This window comes from Dermacentor silvarum, chromosome 1 (genome assembly GCF_013339745.2).
Source record: "Dermacentor silvarum isolate Dsil-2018 chromosome 1, BIME_Dsil_1.4, whole genome shotgun sequence".
Lineage (NCBI taxonomy): Eukaryota > Metazoa > Arthropoda > Arachnida > Ixodida > Ixodidae > Dermacentor > Dermacentor silvarum.
Genome location: NC_051154.1, coordinates 205,520,629 through 205,527,002, shown reverse-complemented (window position 1 = coordinate 205,527,002; position 6,374 = coordinate 205,520,629).

Below are 6,374 nucleotides of genomic sequence, written 5' to 3'. Positions count from 1 at the left end.
ACCATCGAAGCGTATATGTACCCACGGTCTAGACCAAGCCTGGTAAGTGAAAAGGCAGTAACACGCGATCAGGTGCTTCGCCACCGATATGACATAAGTGTGGTGGAAGTAATATCTTAAGGAGACATCTGCTCTAAAAATAAGTAACAAGAGGAATTATGCCGGGCAAAATGTGAACTGGTAGTTTTTAAAAATACGGTTGCGAGTGTTTATATTTCACATATCCGGAAATATAATGGTGATAAGTACTGCAATTAACTATGCGCACCACTTCATAAGCCCCCGACTCTCAATCGTCGGATTACTAGCTCGTCATCACACGAGGACAAGGTCGGGTGCCCACTGAAAAGTGAATACGTTCTCATAAAGACCGTGACATACGTATACGCCAACACGCGGCGGTCTCTATTTGCTCAAGCAGGATAAACTAAGTCACCATCATGCAGCTAAAGAAGGACGATTTGCGGCCATCACATCAACACTGCACCATTGTTAAGGCATTTTAAGCGCTTCCCACAGACTTCCACTTAAGTTTAGAGATACAAGAATAGAGAGCAAGGTCGTCGCTTTGCACAAAGACATTTAGCTTTCGTAGTAATGCAAATGTATCGGGGAATTCAATAAAGACGTCCCAAGTGCACTCTTCGCAGCACACACATTTAAGGAGACTGTGCCATTTAGCGCCATTGTTTGTGGTAGGAGAAAGTAAGAGCAGCTAATTAGCCAATATCTCTTGGAACACATGAGTGCCTTCTCTGAGTCTGCTGGACAATGAGCTTGCAACAAAGAATCCACTAGTAGTTAGGCGTTTCTTGTAACAGGCTTCTTTTATTGGATACACATTTTCAGTACATCTGCGTGGAATTCTTCATTATATGCCGTACAGCGATGTACGTGCTGCCGTGAGAGATTGTATAAACTAGGATGGAGCTTTAGGAATTTCAACACACTGCTGGAATTTCAGTGGACAATTTTTGTTACTTAGATCAAAATTTAATAAAGGCAATCTTTACGTAGTTTGGCGACGGCATTTGCACACAATTACTAGGCATCCGTACGGGTTCTTGTCGCCCTGGATCAATGGCGCACTAAGCAATAATGTGTTCTTTAAGGTAGACGGATATGTGCCTTGGTGTCGCACCGAAACTTTTTCGGGTTAGGTTTGGGTTCGAGTTGACGCTTTTCGGTTTGGTTCAGGTTCAACTCCGGAGCAAAATTTATAACGGTTCGAACCGGTTCGGAGCTCTGTGAACCGATTCATTTGGGTTCAAACGGGTTCGACGAAAAAAAAATACATTCGCGTGCCTCCGGTTTCCACAGAAAGCGTGTGGTACATTTAGAGAGACAAGTTCGCTTGAGTTAGAACTACTGCGAACCGTTTTCTTTTGCACGAGCATTAAACAAAAATCGTAAATAAATGAGGCGCCATGCACTGTTGTATATAGGCATGTCGGGTTTGTAGTTTCAGGAGTCTTGGCACTATGTGAAGCTATTAAATGTGTTTTTGCAATGGCAATTTTCGTAACTTGTAAAGGAGCCCTTGTAAGCAAACCCTGCGCCAAGAAGCTACGCTTCTTTTATCGCGAGTTTTAAGCGAGTCACTGTAAAATAGATACAATTAGTGATTTCTTTCATCGGATGCGCGCCCGTCGTAGCACGTGGTGATCAGTTGTGTTGCGGGTGTCCTGCTAGTACTGTCGTCACGTTTTTCACTGCCTGTGTGCTGTGCACGTCCTTGGCCATTTTTGCATGAAATTTCATTTGACGCTTGTTTCGTGCTTTGGTGTTTTGATGCTTGCGCCGCGTAGGAGTTGTTCTGTAACTCCACATAAACATGTTGAGGTGGTGTCCCATTTCAAGAGTTTGCCATTCCATGGTGAATGGCAAACACGTTCCGAAAGAATTTGTTTTATTGCGATAGCAATTATATGGACACTTCAACCGGATTTCTGCCGTCGGCGTCGCCGTCGTCGTCGCCGTCGCCGTGAGGTTCCGTATAGATAAAATCTTCGCCGCGCGCCGTATGCCCCAGCGGAAGCGTGCGGGGACGCGCGCTATCACGGAGAGCGAACGCACTCAATCTCCCACGCGCAAGCAAGGAAGCGGAAAGCCAGCGCCGGAGGGAGCAGGGGGGGGGGGGGGGGGCACTTCTCTGCCAACAACCGCGCTCGTCGCTCGTCCGCACAGTCTCTTATCTCTCCCACGCGCAAGCAAGGAAGCGGGAAGCCAGCGCCGGAGAGAGCGGGGGGGGGGGGGGGGGGGGCGCACTTCTACTTTGCCAACAACCGCGCTCGTCGCTCGACCGCGCCGTCTCTTATCTCCACACGGCTGTGACCTTTATGCACTGTGCATTCGCCGCTCAGTTTCTGTTGAAGCGATAGACCGCACGTACCTTCGCCCGCTGCAGCGTATGGGCTTGCTGCCAGCGTTTTGAAAGTCGTTGTCTGCAGTCATTCAGTGTGATCTATTCCTGTTTGTTTGTCCGCGCTCACACTACGCTTGTTCATTCAGTTAGTAATAGTCGAGCCACATTTTCCAACGCACGCTACACATGTAATGCTGCCCGGATCGGCAGTGCAGCGCTACAGGTGTGTCCCTTCGCACGCGCTGCCCACGGGAAGCGCTTCTCATCAACACCACCGTTTCACACGCGCCTTCTCGTGGTCATCGAGTCTCTCTTCATGTCGGTCTACTTACGCCGCAGCACACCTGCTTACTTAATCAGCTCATGTTTACTACAATTTATATTGCTACCAAAGCCGCTCACCTTACATCGTATGACATTGCTGTGTTGCTATCGCATTCATTGCTTCGCCCTTAGGGCGAAACTGTGACATTTTTATACGAAGACATTCCTTTGTAGGAAGAGCGTGACGGCGGCGAACGAGCCGTGCCGTCGTTCCTACTAAGAAGGCGGCGAGCCGAGCGGAGGCTGCCACGACCAGCGTCTCAAGCTCCTGGAACAACACTGCGCGTGCCGAGCTTGCGCTTCGAGCACGCGCTGCATTTCTTTTTATTGTTTACTGCCTTGACAGTCGGCGCGAAGGCACCGGTTGGGAGTGCCGACCAAAGCGCCCCGCGTTGCAGCGTCGGTGGGCGCTACAAGGCTCCCCGCCCAGACGGAACGTCGATGAAGGAAGTGAGAGAAGCTAAGTTGGATCTTTGTACTCCAGTCTGCATCTTAGGTTCACCTGTGGCTGGAGCACGCACAGACGTCCTTGAGGCAAGCGGCTCCGGCAGTGTGGCATTCGCTGTTGGCCTTGCAGGGCTGTCCAATACGTTTCCGGCGATGGTCTGTAGCTTGTTGCAGGTTTTGCCATCCAGCGAGCGGACAAACTCGAGAGCACAGTCGCCGATCAGATGGTCCGTGCAGACGCCGTTCAGCTGGGCGAAAACGCACGGCTCGGAGTAGTCGCAGGGCTAGCCGAGGCCGGCGGCCGCGCGGCAGGCCAGTGCTTGGACTTGAGACTCACGGGCTCGGATGGCTTGTAGAGGTAGCGGCCCTCGCTGCACGAGGCCCCGCGAGGCTCGCGCTGGGCGTTGCTCGTGCACGTGTCCTCGAAGATGGAACCAAGCGCGATGGTTGCCGTGGTGACCGGCATGTCGATAAAGCCGTGCATTCAAAGACGAACTTACCGTTGTCGGAGCGAAGCCTCTCCAGCTGGTTGATGGCGATCTTGGAGACCTTAACGGGGCCGTCGTTCTTCACGGTGCTTAGGGTGGAGCGGTCGATGAGGTTCTTCAGGAGACGGCCGTTGATGGTCCAGGTGATTGTGGCGTAGTCCTTGTACAGGCGCGAGAGCTGTTGGCCCCTGGGAGGAGGTTACCAGTGTGCGGGATTGCGCGCGCAGTGGGCTGCGCATCGATGCATCACTCGAGGTGGAGCCGCGCAGGCCGGGTTGTAACCACCTTTGCAGGCTGCAGGGTTGTTCGAAAGTAATCCCCTGTCGGGGACGGCGGGTTAAGCGGAGCTTCTCCCAAGCGAGCACCCCTGAAGAAAGCCGGGCGTCTGGCCGGGGGTCGCTTGTGCTCGATTTGTATTCCGGTGGGTAACCGGTGGCCGCCTGGTTTCGAACCCGCAACCTCCCGCAGCCGAGGCGGACACTCCACGACGAGGTCACGGCTGCGGTGACTTACGGCGCTGCAGCTTTCCAATATCGAACACGGCGCCGGATCATTGGTAGGACTAGTGAGGCTTAGCTGCTGCACGGGCGCCCGATGGAACGGTCCCTCGAGCAGAGCCCGCTGACGGTCCGCATCGTAAGGGGCCGTGGGCCGTAGGCTGTAGGCGTTCCCGAGCCGAAACTGGTCCTCGTAGAAGTCGCCCGAACCATCAGGGCCAGGGTCAGGCCGGTCAGCACTATGCGCAGGGCCATGGTCCGAGGAGTGAGTAGCTGACGTGTCACCGCTCCGCGTGGCCGGCGTGTTCGTACCGTGACCGCGTGTTCGTACCGTGACCGCGCGCTCGTACCGTGGCCGGCGTTCTCGTAGCGTGGCCGGCGTTCTCGTGCCGTGGCCGGCGTGCTCGTACCGTGGCCTGGTGAGCGCCTTGGCCGGTGAGCGCCGTGGCCGGTGTGCGCCGTGGCCGATCACGTCCGGATCACCATTGTAGGAAGAACGTGACGGCGGCGAACGAGCCGTGCCGTCGTTCCTACTAAGAAGGCGGCGAGCCGAGCGGAGGCTGCCACGACCAGCGTCTCAAGTTCCTGGAACAACACTGCGCGTGCCGAGCTTGCGCTTCGAGCACGCGCTGCATTTCTTTTTATTGTTTACTTCCTTGACAGTCGGCGCGAAACCACCGGTTGGGAGTGCCGACCAAATGTGTGCTCTGTAAAGAAATGATTTCACCGCATGTTCTAAATATACTTGCGAAATACTAAACGCCCACTGGAGGACATCTGTCGTATCTATAGTCACTTTATTCGCTAAGAAAAAAACAGAAAAAAAAACAGAAGGAATTACTGCGCGCGAATGCACGTTCTGCTCCAATTTCTTGCAGCGGCACACATGGTCCCATATGTCTTGGCAATTAGGGCCCTCACCGACAAACCCAACGCCGCGGGCAAACAGCCCAATGCAGAGGCCGTATTCCAAACGCTGGACGCGCGCACCGGAGCAGCCGTGCATTAAGACAACGGAACGCGATGGAATTTACAAACACTAGTCTCCATTAGTTAGGATCCGTAGCTACAGCTGCGCCTTCCGCTAGTCATATCCCGAGCTGAAGAAACACTTCTATGCGTACTGTGGCTTGGCGTGATCTTCACAAGCACCTAATAATTTCGCTTTGTAATGGCCGACAAACCTGCATGCTACTGTGGCTGCAAGGAGACGATTGCGAATTCCCTTTGTGAATGTCCTCGCTTCAGTGCGCCTACCGCAAGGAACCCTCAACCGCATTAACAGACTGGACAATTGCCCTTTGTCAAAAGCGAGAATCCTCGGAAACTTGTCGAGACCATCGTCAGCAGAAAAGGCGTTGAATGCACTGTTGCTCTTCTTGAGGACAAGTCGGCTGAGTGACAGACTTTAAAAAGTGTCTACACTATATCACACCCATGTACAGTTATTTTCGGGTGTTCTTTAAATGTTTTTTTCTTTTTATTCTCTTATCTCAGCACAGAGTAGTCAGCTTGTCTATGCACTGACTAACCTCCCTGTCATTCCCTTTTAAACTCTTCTCCTCATTCTCCTATTTTAGCGACTTGCTTCACAAGAAAAATGACCTAACCTTCCCCTACCGGGAAGGGTTGGGGAAAGTTGGGGAAGCGAAGCATGTCGTACATGTGTTTCTCCAGTGTTCCTCTGAACAAATTGCACTGATGAGTACCACGTTGTGCTCGAACGACAACCGCTCACGCACTGCAAATGGCTCCGAAATTCCGGTTGAGAAACTAGCGTTGAGACTTGGCCATCGCACCGGGGAAGTTGGCACTAGCGTTGCCGAGGCGTCCACCACCGTTGTCGGGTTCCTGGAAGGCAAGATGACGCTGACGTTTCGCCTGTATTTCGGAAGCCGTCACGTTAGAATCGGCACGTCGACGACGAGCTCTTTCCCGAGCGAGTTCCCGGCGCTGTTTCTCAAACGCAGCCTGCTCCTCGGCGGAACGCACCACGCGCGGGTTTTCCAACCAGGCGCCGAGACTGCTCTGAGGCGAGGGAAGCCCGGCGGAGCGCGCGCCAACCCCCGTTTCCTTCCCCTTCCCTCCCCGCGACACACCAAACGGCCCTGATTGGCCGCCCCGCGTCACGTGGTCCGGCGCCGGCGCAACGGCAACAGCTGCTCAACTGTGGGAGCAGCCGGGTTTTTTGCGTGACCACGACAACCCACCGAAACTTGTAAGCCAATACAAGCTTCGCTTGAAAATCGCCTG